The sequence below is a fragment of the Podarcis muralis genome, chromosome Z (genome assembly GCF_964188315.1).
Source record: "Podarcis muralis chromosome Z, rPodMur119.hap1.1, whole genome shotgun sequence".
Classification (NCBI taxonomy): domain Eukaryota; kingdom Metazoa; phylum Chordata; class Lepidosauria; order Squamata; family Lacertidae; genus Podarcis; species Podarcis muralis.
In genome coordinates, this window is record NC_135673.1 from 46,027,933 (window position 1) to 46,040,456 (window position 12,524).

A 12,524-nucleotide genomic window follows, 5' to 3' on the forward strand; every position below is an offset into this window, starting at 1 on the left:
CGCCCAATCCAAGGTTCCACCACGAGGACCTCACCGACGACTCTGAATCCAACAGGGAGGACGTGCACCAAGTGCAGTGACACACACAAGCCACACGGCCACCACATCTGCCTCAGCCGGAAGAGGGGAACTGCACAAGCTGCGGGGAGAGCCACGACCGGAGGACTTGCCATTGTCACAATGCAGAATGCCGACAATGCAGAAAAGCAGGACACATTGCCCAGGTGTGCCGTGCGAGGCCCACCCACCGCCCTGCTGCAGATGGCCGACCCAAGAGTCCCAGGCCCCACGGCCCGACACACCAAGGCAACTTGATGGAAATCAGAGACTGTCAGGTATACCAGTTGCCCTATTCCAATGCGGGGGGAAATTGCATTGAGGTACAGATAGAGAGGGCCCCGTGCCACATGGAGCTCAACACAGGCTCAACCCTGTTCATAATCTTGGTACGGACATTAAGAAAGTTGTGCCCAAACGGGGGCCCCAAGCTCAGGCCGGCCCCATTCACTCTCTGGGACTTCCAGAAATGTAAGGTCCCCATGATGGGGGTGAGAACCTTCAATGTAAAATATCAAGGGCGGAAGCAGTGTTTAGACTTGATTGTGGTCAAGGGGATTAGCTTACCGGGATTGGTGTGGTTTGGGCCACTGGGGTAGCCATCACTGGGGTGAACTGCACCATTTCCACGTGGATGAGGACGCCATATGTAAAGAATTTCCGGAGGTTTTCAATGGGGCGTTGGGACAATATACTGTCCCCCCCATCAGCCTACAACTAGACCCTTCAGTACGACTCATCATGCTCAAGGCCCACCGGGTCCTGTTCGCCCTGAAACCCCACATAGACAAGGAATTGGACCAGCTTGTGGAGCAAGGAGTGCTCGAGCAGGCACCCAACATCCCCTGGGAAACCCCAATTGTCACACCCATCAAGCCCAACAGCTTAGTTCGCATCTGCACAGACTACAAATGAACCATAAACAAGGCCCTTACGGCCCATGCATACCTAGTGCCAGTGGTTAGCCAGGTCCTTGTCACCGTGGCAGGGTCTAAGATTTTTGGCAAGCTAGACTTGGCCCAGGCCTACCAGCAGTTGCCAATTGACGAGGCCACCGCCGAGGCACAGACGATTGTAACGCACAGGGGCGCATTCCAGTTCAACAGCTGCAATTCGGCACCAGGCATATTCCAAAATCTAATGGACTCTCTCCTCAAAGGAATTCCTGGTGTCACCCCCTTCTTTGATGATGTGCTGATCGCCGGGGCCATGCCAGGGGAGTTTGGTGACCAACTCCACACCATCCTGCACCATTTCCAGACGGCCAGCCTCAAGGTGAAGCAGGAAAAGTGTCTGCTAGGAGTGCAACAAGTGGATTTTCTGGGATTTACCATGGATGCAGATGGGGGTCCACCCAACCGGGCACAAAGTGTGGGCTATTTGCGACCCCCTGGCACCTAAGGGTAAGGCCGAACTCCAGGCCTTCCTGGGACTATTGAACTTTACCACGCCTTCTTACCTCATAAGGCAGTGGTAGCAGAGCCCCTAGACAGACAGTTAGACAAGTGGGCCCCATGGGTGTGGGGGCAGCAGCAGGAGGCAGCATTCCAAGCAGTCAAAGACTTGCTCGTCTCAAACTCGCCTGGCACACTTTGACGAGAGGCCACAGCATTTGTGCCATCCTGGGGCACCAACTTCCGGATGGGAGAGACGTGCTGGGAGCACACTTTTCCCAGACCGTCTCCACAACCAAGAGGAACTACTCGCAAACAGACAAAGAGGGCCTGGCAATTGTGAAGGGAGTCAAGAAATTCCACAATTTTTTGTATGGACGGACCTTTACCATGGTGACTGACCACAAGCCACTGCTCGGCTTGTTCGCCCCCCGGAAGCAGACCCCTCAACTACTGTCACCCCACATCCTCAGATGGTTGGTTTTCCTTGCCAGATACCAGTATACACTTGTCCACTGACCCACAAAGACAATGGGCCATGCGGACGCCCTCAGTAGGCTGCCACTACCAAAGACCGGCCCTGACCCAGCACCCACACAAAAGGTCATGAGCCTGGAACAGCTTCCCGACCGACCCATTCAGGCACCGGAAGTAGTGTACCACTCCACAAAGGATAGGGTCATCTCCCGGGTCCTGGACTGGGTGTGGCGGGGATGGCCCAACAGCAACCCCAGGCCGGAATTCGCAGACCACAACACATATGTAGGCGACCGGCATACCTTGATGACTACGAATGCTAACCTTCCGGGCACAACAGGAACTTAGAGGGGAGGGGTTTTATGTACTAAGCTTGGGTCCCAGAACAATAGGCAGGTAGGATCCTAGAATGCAACAACCTGATTGGCCTGCAGGAACAGCCCAGTCAAGCTCCGGGACCCAATCAGTCAGACAGTACTCATTTTGTAAATAATGTATATAAAGCCAGAGGTTGGGGGGGGGGAATTCAATCACTGTTCCTATGAGCTGAAATAAAGAACATGAAATTACTACTCGACTCTGAGTATATTTCACAGAAGCTGCCCAGAGTGGCTGGGGCAACCCAGTGTGATGTGTGGGGTATAAATAGTAAAATTCTCATTATGGAATGGGACGTCCCTATTTTCATTGGAGAAATGTTGGACAGTATGGTGCCATAGTGCTTTAAATGTGTGTGTGTGTGTGGCGTTCTCCACACAGAGCTGTTCCAGGCCCTTCGTACAGCAATCACAATTGTTTGTGGATTACTTGAGGTCTTCCGCAAAGATGAATTGTGTGGATGCTGATGCGCCCAAAAGGAGAACGGGGTGGGGGAAGAGAGAGACCTGAGGAAATTAGGATTTCCAATATGGAATCACGGCTGACACGGCTCTCCGAGCAGTAGTAGAGCTCAGTTACCATGGGGTGTTAATTGCATGTTCTCTGTGTTGCCATGGAGATCTGCACCACGGGGGCTTCCAGGTCACAGCGTTCTTCAGGGCAGTCTCTCTCCTTTGCCCCAAAGAACCACACAGATCCCGATTGCCACTTTGCACCTGTGAGAAGGTACTGCAGTGGACACGTCAACTGTTTGGCCTGAGGCTTCAGAACAGAGTGTGAGGAGGTGGCACTCCAAATGCATGGCTGCCCAGTAGACGCCACACTGAGGTTGTCAGTTATCTTCAACTACAGAGGCAAAAGGCAAGCTGTTTAAAGAGGATTTTTTTTTACTGTGCAGTGGTAGGAAACAGAAGGAAGGCCAAAATGGCACTGGCCATAATGGGAATACTATAGAAAGTGGTAGCCCACAAATCTAGGCCATATCTGCACCTTACATAATAAAGCACTGTTGATACCACTTTAAACACTTATGGCTTTACCCAAAGAACCCCGAGATTCTTGATTCTGTGATCCTGCTCCAGGTGGATCACGTTTAATCAAAACTCTCCACTATGACCTGTCCGTCTTGGGTGGCCCTGCACGGCATAGCTCATAGCTTCTCTGAGTTATTCAAGCCCCTTCGCCATGACATGGCAGTGATCCATGAAGGAGAATCAAATGGTACTGCAGCCAATAAGGCAGTTACTTGCCACTTTGGTTGTAGTACTGTTTGATTCAAATGAAGAAGGCCAAGACATTTATAACATTAATATCCCTATTGCGTTAGTCACTGTGATATACACACATTTTGATACACAGACACCACATATGAGTGGTTAGACGTGTGGTGTCTGTGTGTTATATACACAAATACATGTCCTCTCACTTCTGACTTGAGGGGCACCCTTTTCCATTGAGTAAAAGTTTTATAATTGATTGATCTAACTGAGCCATCAATTAAACACTTGACCCCTATAGTCCATATAGTCTATATGGAACTTGCCGAACTGACCGGGAGACTCCGAGACCAGAGAGAAGAGACGGTGGAAGAAGTTTAAGGAATATTTGAAAAAAATATGTTAATATTTAAACCTTAGAATAGCTTTGGAAGTGGATATAGGCTGTAGGGTTAGAAGTAGAAGATAGGGCATTTTAAAATGGTATTATTTGTAAGTGATAAAATGTGAAGTTATTTTAAGTGTGATTAAAAAAAAAAGATGGTTAGAAATTATGATATATGTAAACTGCTAAAGATGAAGTAAAATGAAAATCAGATAGGTGGGACTTGGGGAAGCCCGCTTAACAATGTTTAGAAAAATAAGGATATGACAAGAATTTATTTGTATTGTTTGTCTTTTCTGTTTGTGTTTATTATTTGTGTTATAAAATGAATAAAAAAATGGGGGGGGGGAATGACAATTAAACACTCAACCTCTATTCCACAATCTGTTGTGTGTGAACCAGTCAGTTTTTTGTAACTGGTAGCTGAACTTGTGAACTGATCATCTGTGGTGCTATATCTGGGGATGCCCATTCACATATGCAAGTCCCCACTGGTTGTTGCAGGTAGACATACAAGTATAATCCAGTCCCATGGACAAGCTTGAAGGCAGGGAGACTCTTTCATGGGGCTGGTCTCTGATGGACATGGGGAGGTTGCACTAGAGCGCCTGACTAAGGACAGAAATTGGCAAGGATAATTGAAGTACAGTCATACCTTGGATTCCGAACGCCTTGGAACTCGAACGTTTTGCCTCCCGAACACTGCAAACCAGGAAGTGAGTGTTCTGGTTTGCAAACATTCTTTGGAACCTGAACATCCAATGGGGCTTCCACAGCTTCCAGCAGCCAATCAGAAGTCGTGTTTTGGTTTCCAAATGTTTTGGCAGTTGAACGGACTTCTGGAACAGATTCCGTTCGACTTCCAAGGTACAACTGTATGTAAAGCTAGGTTTACTCCAGGCATGATGGCAGAGTCTGGTCCCCAGTGCCTCTGCCACTATTCACTCCAGCTTTTATTTAATAAACAGCTACAGATTAAGTCCACGTTTGAAAAGACAGAACAGAGATGGCATCCAAGATCACAGACAGCAAGCTCAAGGCCTCAGCAACAATAGCTGTCAAGTTTCTAAATGTGTAGAGTATTAATGTCCTTGCACAAACAGGGATGGGACATGAAAGGAAAGTTTGTTTGAGTTGCACCTTTGTAGAAAATTAATTCAGGGCATGTGCTCAGAGTTTTGTTGGCAAGATAAAATACTTGCCTGGCTCCTTCTATCAGCTCCCCTGCCTTCTCTCTGCTGGCTGAACAGGAAGGTGGGAGTCAATGTTATCTACCGGCAAAGGTACACCAATGGAACAAGCCTGAGGCAGAGGGAGGGATCTTCTCTCCACAAAGAACCTCACTTTACTCCTTCTTTCAACTGATTCCTAAGTTAACAACTATCCTGAAGCTTCAGTTGTGTAATGCTGCTGGCCTATTAGTATTATTATTATTATTAATAATTATTTCAACATATTTGTTGCTTTCCACGAAACCTCAAGGTGACATGCAATAGTGTGGTTATACTACCCTGCAGCTGAAGGATTCATATATTATATAGCCATCAAGTTCTTGCTTGGTCATGAAATGCAATAGGCTGATTCTTTGTCAACAGGGCTCTCTCAGCCGTACTGATCTGGCAAGGATAAGATGGCATAATATTCATGTACAACACCTTCCTTGGAGCAAGACCAGGAATGAACCTGATAAAACAGGGGTGTTGACCCTCCTGGTGCCATTGGGAATCTCCCATCAGTTGCAGCAACCAGCATGGCCAAAAGTCAGAGGTTATAGCAGTTGTAGTGTAGCAACTTCTGGCTGGTTTGCAAACTTGAGTAAAATATTGGGGGGAGGGCCAGGTAAAGCCCCGCCCCATATAATTGGGGATCACATGACACCGCGTGCGCACGCATGCACGCACACACGCACACACACACACTGTTTGAATGGCAATGCCCATCAACTTTGCAGGAGCTCAGCCCTCTCAAATATTTAGGGGGGGGGCTGAAGGAACCTCAGCCCCTGGGATTTGGCTGCTATGACTTTGGTGAACATCAGGTCCACCATCCCTGTAATTAAAAAAAAAAGCTTTTTGAGAATGATTTCTTTCTAGGGCTGTTACCTGATTAAAGTAATTACAGTTGATTAACCACATGGGGTTAATCCATTAAATCCACTTAATGTATATTCTGGTTGAGTTGTGTTGTCTTGGTTTTAACTAATGTTGGGGGTTTTGAGTTTATGATTAATCTGTTCTTATTTGCTGTTTGATATAGTTTTTTATTATAGTTTTTTAAAAGGGTTTTGCTGTACTTATTGCTATCTTGCCTTTGTTACTTTATTGGACACTGCCCTCAGATTACAATGTGATGAAGGTTTTTTTTATATAAAACTGGTCAGTAAATGACAAATAAATAAACCTCTGCAATAAAAAGTAGAGCAATAAATAAAGCAACAATTCCGGAGGGGAACACATATTTTATGTTATTTTTTCAAAACTACTGTGCACATTTATTGCAGCCACAATGAAGTCAGTTGGAAAAGGCATTCCCTTCCGCATGTGAGATGTGAGGGCCGCTTCCAAAATCTGTAATTTTACGTTATCATTATCATCATCATCATCATCATCAATGCATTATAGCGTCACTGATTTAAATGGCACCCTACAGAATATAAACAGGACAGGTCTCTGCCTCTATGAGCTTGCATTCTGAACCAGCAGAGGCAAAATAGGAGAGGCAAGGGACTAGGGTCTAGGAGAGCAGGGTTCAAATCCCAACTCAGCCATGATGCTCACAGGGTTGTTGTGAGGATATTAACAGCTACCATACGAACATGCATGCACCAGAGCTAGGGTAGTATAGTGGTTAGACTGTTGGAACTAAGACCTGGGAGGCCAGGTTTCAAATCCCTACTTAGCCATGAAGCTTGCTTGGTGGTTTTTGGCCAGGCACTGGCTCTCAGCCTAACCTATGTCATCAGGTTGTTGTACAGATAAAACACAGGAGAGAACTGTCTACTTTCAGTTCCTTGGAAGAAAAATAGACAATAAATTGAATAGAAAGCTGTTTTGGTGTACGTAGTACAGAATTGTCTACAATGACTAGCAGTAGCTCTCCAGAACTCCAAAAGGGGTTCTCTCCCAGCCATACCTGGAGATGAGAGGGATTGAACCTGGGACCTTCTGCATAGGTGCTCAGCACTGAGCTACAGCCCTTCCCAAGAAAATGCTTTGCAAGTATTTTATGAGTACTTCTATAAAAATAATTCTAAAAAAGAAGAACCTACCTGTGTGTGGGAGAGAGTTTATAGATTTAGTTCTTATTCATCGCTGAGGATGGCAAAATTCATTCTGTACTTTCTCCCACACACATTATAAGCCCACAACTGTTTTAACCAGCTCTCCCGCCGCCAACCAAGTTCAACTGTTAGACTCCCTCCCAGCCAGACTTTTCAAGAGTTTGGTGTTCAATCTTATATGACATTGTGAAAATGAACTTTGTGAAGGTCCAGTCAACCTGAAAGTGCCTCATACGTGAGACCCAGGATGACTTAACTACAAATATTTGTTCCATTATTTTCACCTTCATCACTCCTTTTCTGCGACCCTAATACTCCCCTCCCCCAAGATTCTTATTTTTATTTCACTTCCATTAGCCCTTAACTAGGGACAAGACGCACTTAGAGACAAGGGTGAAAATCAAAGCAGGGAAGACTTTATTCCCAGTTAATCTAGAACACTTTTGTCTCTGGCTCCTTCCACTGCTATCATGTGGCCCCTGACAGATTTCCTACATGGGAATGTGGTCCCTCACAGGGAAAAATGGTTGCCCATCTCTGTGCTAGTTACACACACACACACACACATTTTGGGAAAGCATTCTAGTGATTTCCCAGGACAGGTAATTAAATACATGGACTATTCCTTGGAGCATTTAGACAAGGAGGTGTCATTACTGGAAGCCTTAAGCCGCTGGTCCTGGTATGTAGTGTGTTTAAAGAGAGAGGCTTAAAAATAAGGTTGGATTCTGAAAAATGGACCAGATTTGAATGTGCGTACATGGTGATGACTATTTTGGTGTGAACCATCTCTTTCCTACTTTACTATTTGCAGTACTTGGCTTTGATCTTGCAGGCATGAGATCATTCTCTGTCCACCCAAAGCCTTCTAGGTGTTAGGATCATTCATCAGTAGAAAAAACACGCACAAATCCCTCTAAATCTTTGACAAACTTGCAGTAAAAGCAAACAGCAGAGTTATCTAGGATTACAGTAGTTAAAGTTTAATGTGTTCCCTGGTTTTACAGCAATTCTCAGGCTGGAAGGATCTTCAGTTTGGGCCATAAATCAGTCTTCAAGATGTATAATAAAGCAGACCCTTGGTTGTGTGTACTCTAATAAAGATAATAAACATTCTTCTCCCCTCAAAAAAGCAGGAAAGTAATTGCATGAATTGTGTATTTTGCATCTATTGTACAATTTACATCTTCCACGGAAGATCAGAGCTAATCAAAGCTCATTTCCACTGAATCTGTTTAAAAATAAACAAATCTTGTATGTGGAAAGCTAGCATGCCAATAAGAAGATTGTGAGTCTACAGGAAAAGTCTGGCTCTTTCTCTTTCTGTATATTTGAAGGGATTTTTGGAGGGAGAAAGAGAAATTCTAAGGGCTCTAATCTTTCTCCATTACTACTACATGCATGGCTTAATACAAAAATAGTATCTAGGTGACTTCAAACAGAGTAAAAATGCAGAGTTTAAAACACAGCAATTGAGAGTGGGGTCTTGTCACCTGGGCAGCCTAGGACCTCCATGCACACTGCCCAGGTCTGGACTGTATCAGCAACTGCTAGAGACCAAAAGGGACTGCTTCCCACCTCCCATATCAAAATAACTAAAATTAATGCATTTGTCTGCAGTGGTCGAGGGACGCAGGTGGAGCTGTGGGTTAAACCACAGAGCCTAGGACTTGCCGATCAGAAGGTCGGCGGTTCGAATCCCCGCGACGGGGTGAGCTCCCATTGCTCGGTCCCTGCTCCTGCCAACCTAGCAGTTCGAAAGCACGTCAAAGTGCAAGTAGATAAATAGGTACCACTCCAGTGGGAAGGCAAACGGTGTTTCCGTGCACTGCTCTGGTTCGCCAGAAGTGGCTTAGTCATGCTGGTCACATGACTCGGAAGCTGTACACCGGCTCCCTTGGCTAATAAAGCGAGATGAGCGCCGCAACCCCAGAGTCGGCCACGACTGGACCTAATGGTCAGGGGTCCCTGTACCCTTTACCTGCAGTGGTCAGGATGCTGGACCAGGAATACAGAGACCCAGATTCAAATCCTCACTCAGCCCTGCAGCTCCCTGGGAAACCATGAGCCAAGAAATGCCTACAACTGGTTTCTCCTGCTAAGGATACATGCCCAAGCACTTCCCCATCACCTCAGATGACTATCCATTGATGGAGGCTTGATTTTGTCCCCTGTAAGTTCTATTAACTGACAGTGCAATTGCTAGGCTGGACACTTACATAACCCTGAAAAAGGCTTTGCCTAAATTGCTTTGATCTATAAAACCTTATGCAGCTCAGGGCCCCAATACCTCAAAGGCTGCCTCTCCCCACATGAACTAGCCTTCACCCTATGTTCACCATCTGAGATCCTGCTCAGTGTGCCATCCCCAAGGGAGGCAAAGAGGGAATGGCAAATTGAGAATGGGCCTTATGGAATGCTGTCTTGAGGGAACTGCATCTGGCATCATCACTGGCTAGTGTTAGGCACTAAGCAAAAACATTTTTCAGCCAGCCTTTGGCCTTGAACTTGGAGAATTTTAGATATTGTGGCCTCCTTTAGTAGGTGGGGTGTGTTAGGCCGTCTTTCATATGTGTATGGATGTTTCTAGCTTTTATTTTGCTTTAGTTTTACACTGGTTTTAATTTTTAAATATATTGTAAGTTGCTTTGAGGTTACTTTTCGTTAAAATAAAGTGACTAGCCAGTGTGAACAACAACATCATAATATGCTAGTTTGGAACTAATGACCCTGGTTTAAATAAAAATACAATACATCTCACCATAGTGGGTGATTTGAGTCCAAGATACCTCAGCAGCTGCCTGATACCTAATATCCCTGCTCAATCTCTAAGATGGGAGTCATTGCTAGGGGTCTCCCATGGTTCGGATGCATGCCTCATGTCCAGTTGGAGACATGCATTCAGTACTGTGGGTCCAATTTTTTGGAACTCCCTTCCAGTTCAGGCCAGAAAAGTCCCCTCCCTGTTGAACTTCTGGTGCTTAATGAATATTTCTTTTATTCAATCAGACTTCTTAACTAAATTCTGATTTTATAGTTTTAACTCATACTTTACTGTTATTCTTGTGGGTTTCTTGTACACCACTTAGAGAGATGACTGTGGTTAAGCGGCATACAAATCGTTGAAATAAAATGAGCAATGTAACAAGGAATTTGCTTCTGGATTTCTCAGAAACAAGGACCAGAAAAGAGGAACAGATGGAAGGCATTGTCTCACAAGGATGCTAGTGTTTTCTGGATTATTTCTCCATGCCAGGTAAACAGTAAAAATGACAGATGCCTGAAGGTAAACCAACGATATATTCTAGGGATATTTAGGATTAGCTCTAAAAACAAGTGTAATTGGGGAAGGGCTCTTCTTTCTTTCTTTTTTAAAAAAGAATCCCTTGAAAGAGGATACACTATTAGAATCATAGACTTATAGAATTGCAGAGTTGGAAGGGACCGTCTAGCCCAGTCCCCTGCAATGGATGAATATGTAGCTGGCCCACACAGGGATTAAACCCACAACCTTGGTCCTATCAGCACCATGTTCTAACCAACTGGGCTGGTATCTGAAGAAGTGTGCATGCACACAAAAGCTTATACCAAGAACAAACTTAACTGGTCTCTAAGGTGCTACTGGACAATTGTTTTATTTTTTTATATATTTTGACTGTGTCAGACCAACACGGCTACCTACCTGAATCTACAACTTAGCTAAGCAATTGAATAGCACTGCTAGATAATAATAAAAAAATGTTATCATCGAGGTTAAGTTCATGGGATGTTAGGGTTGTGAATATATCTATCCAGGAGTTTTCTCATCCTTCTATTATACCGGGATTTGATGATTGTTGCATGGGGGCTGGGGATCTCTAATGCATAAAACATGTGGTCATCAGGACCATAATTTGTTGGTCCGTCTAGCTCAGAGTTATCTGCACTGACTGGCAGCAACTACCCAGGGCTTCGGACAGTAGACTTCTCAACCATACCTGGAGATACTGTGAGTTCAGCCTGGAACCTCCTGCATGCAAACTATGCAGTCTACTGCAGAGCTATGTCCCACTCCCAATTTCTTCATCAAGATTTCTGATTTATGGTTTCTAAGGTGTGTATGAAGGTCTGTCATTGTCCCCCCCCTCCCCCAATGAATTGGAGGTGGCATTTGTGGTATCAGCATTTAGCAACATATATCTAGTGAGAACACTAGTTTTTCCATGGTCACACTTGTTTCTGACCCTTTGGGGGGGCACGTTACCTTCACAACACAGCAGTTTCTCCCTTCCCACCCACAATGGGCTCAATGGGGAGCCTATTACCCAACCATTTCCAGAAATTTCATATGAACTTCATTAAGTCAATTACAGGGTGAACACATCACCGTTTCGCTGCAATTAGTATCAAAATGCTTCACTTTCCCTAATATAAAGGAGCAGATGCAGACGCAGACGGAGCACCGTGTTTTCGTGAAATATATCTCGGCTCACATATTAAATCTCGCAGCCAAGCTTGGGGGGGGGGGGGAGCCTCTCCAGACCCTGCAAATGTTGGAACAGATGTAGACTGATGATACCCATTTAAGCAGGTTGGATGATGTTCTGCAAGTATTTAAGGAAAGGTGCCCTAATTATAAGTAACGTCCACCCAATGAGTGGGTAAGAAAGGGACAGCTTTGCCATTAGTTGGATGGGGTAGTGAAACCATATTGTGCTGCCATTTTGCAGTAGGAAAGGTGAGCATTGGGGAGAAACCATGGTTCAGTGGTGGCCAAAAACAGGCTTTGCTCATGGAAAGTCTCCAGTTAATAACATAACAGCATAAGAGTCTTGACAAATCAGGTCAAATGCTGATCAAGCCAAGCATTCCCATAGATGGATGCCTATGGGAAGGAGGCAATCAGGGTTTGAATTCAACAGCACTCTCTCCAGTTGAGATTCCCAGCAGACCAAGAACATAAGAAGATTGTGTCTGCTGGCTCTGGCCAATGCCCACCTAGTCCAGCATCCTGTTCTTACAGTGGCCATCCACATGCCCCAAAGGGAAGCCCACAAACAGAATTTGAGGGCAACAGCAACCCTTCCCAGTTGTGATTCCCATCAATGGATATTCAGCGGCATATTGCCTCCAATAATGGAGAGAGAACATAGCCTTAGGAGACAATGAAATATCGAAACTGTAGGTGTTTTGTATTAAATGCATTACATCAAATGTGTCAAACTATTTAATAAGCAGCTTTCAATTAATTGGTTGTATTTAAGGTCTTTGGTGTTGACTAACGATGGCTGCCATGTCTTGTTTTCATCTTGCAAGATTTCCAGATATTGGCCTGGATAGAGTTACCCCCAGTAAGC

At 45.1% G+C, this 12,524-nt stretch overlaps 1 long non-coding RNA gene across 1 annotated transcript in view; it reads left to right on the forward strand.

Moving 5' to 3' along the window:
* LOC114589590 (uncharacterized) overlaps window positions 1–12,524 on the forward strand; it is a 76,298-nt gene that overhangs the window by 61,541 nt on the left and 2,233 nt on the right. The window contains exons 2-4 of the long non-coding RNA XR_003704703.2: window positions 10,361–10,444; window positions 11,098–11,281; window positions 12,432–12,518. This is a non-coding gene — a long non-coding RNA (uncharacterized LOC114589590). The remainder of the gene's footprint in view (window positions 1–10,360; window positions 10,445–11,097; window positions 11,282–12,431; window positions 12,519–12,524) is intronic.